Source organism: Bison bison, unplaced genomic scaffold (assembly GCF_000754665.1).
Source record: "Bison bison bison isolate TAMUID 2011002044 unplaced genomic scaffold, Bison_UMD1.0 scf7180017863195, whole genome shotgun sequence".
Lineage (NCBI taxonomy): Eukaryota > Metazoa > Chordata > Mammalia > Artiodactyla > Bovidae > Bison > Bison bison.
Window position 1 is genome coordinate 4,710 of NW_011493767.1, and position 875 is coordinate 5,584.

At 55.0% G+C, this 875-nt stretch overlaps 1 protein-coding gene across 1 annotated transcript in view; it reads left to right on the forward strand.

Moving 5' to 3' along the window:
• Window positions 1–875, forward strand: part of LOC104983689 (histo-blood group ABO system transferase-like) — a gene marked incomplete at its 5' end in the record, with an annotated part of 11,628 nt that overhangs the window by 1,356 nt on the left and 9,397 nt on the right. The window lies entirely within an intron of this gene.

The following is an 875-nucleotide window of genomic DNA, read 5'->3' on the forward strand; positions in this document are numbered from 1 at the left end:
CCAGACAACGTGTAGTGGCATAGGTTTCCGGGGGTCGGCACGCATCTGGAGGGGCAGGTGGGCATGAACTTTTTTGGTGGGTCCTGGCGGGGTGATGAACGAGTGAATGAACACTCAGGGGAAGAGTGAACACTCAGGGGAAGGATGAACACTCAGGGGAAGAGTCAGGGGAAGGTGAAAGGGGTCCATGCCGGCTGGAGAATGGAGAAGGGGCAGAGATCACAGGACACGAAGAGCCCCTGCAAGGGGAGGGGGCTTGAAACTCAGCTCTGCCTCTGAAAGAAAACCTTGTTCTGTCTGCTCACAGCAAGCATGTGGTTACCCACACCAGGTGATTCTGACACTCCCTGCAGTCAGCACAGACGCCACAGGTGGACAGTCAGCCTCACAGCCTGCCCGCACTCAGACCCTTGTCGCAAGTTCCATATTGTCATCTGAGCTTTGACCAACAGGCTATAAATCATTGCTCACCACCCGCTCCTTGGGTTTGCTGGTTTGCTGGGATGCCCCCAGAACTCAAGAAGACTTTACTTACTAGATTCTTGGCTTGTTATAAAGGATGCAGCTCAGAGACAGTCAGACTAAGAGGTAAATAGGGTAGGAGGGGGAAGGGACGGGGCGCCCAAGCCCTCCCCAGAGCACCTCCCTCCCAGCACCTCCCTGTGTTCACCAACCTGGAAGCACTCTGAACTCCACAGCTAAGGGATATTTATGGAGGCTTCATCTCGCTGGCGTGATTGATTGCTAACTTGACCTCCAGTCCCTCTCCCTTCCCAGAAGGAAGGGATCATCAGTTTGGTTCAGTGCAGTCGCTCAGTCGTGTCCAACTCTTTGCAACCCCATGGACTGCAGCACGCCAGGCCTCCCTGTCCATC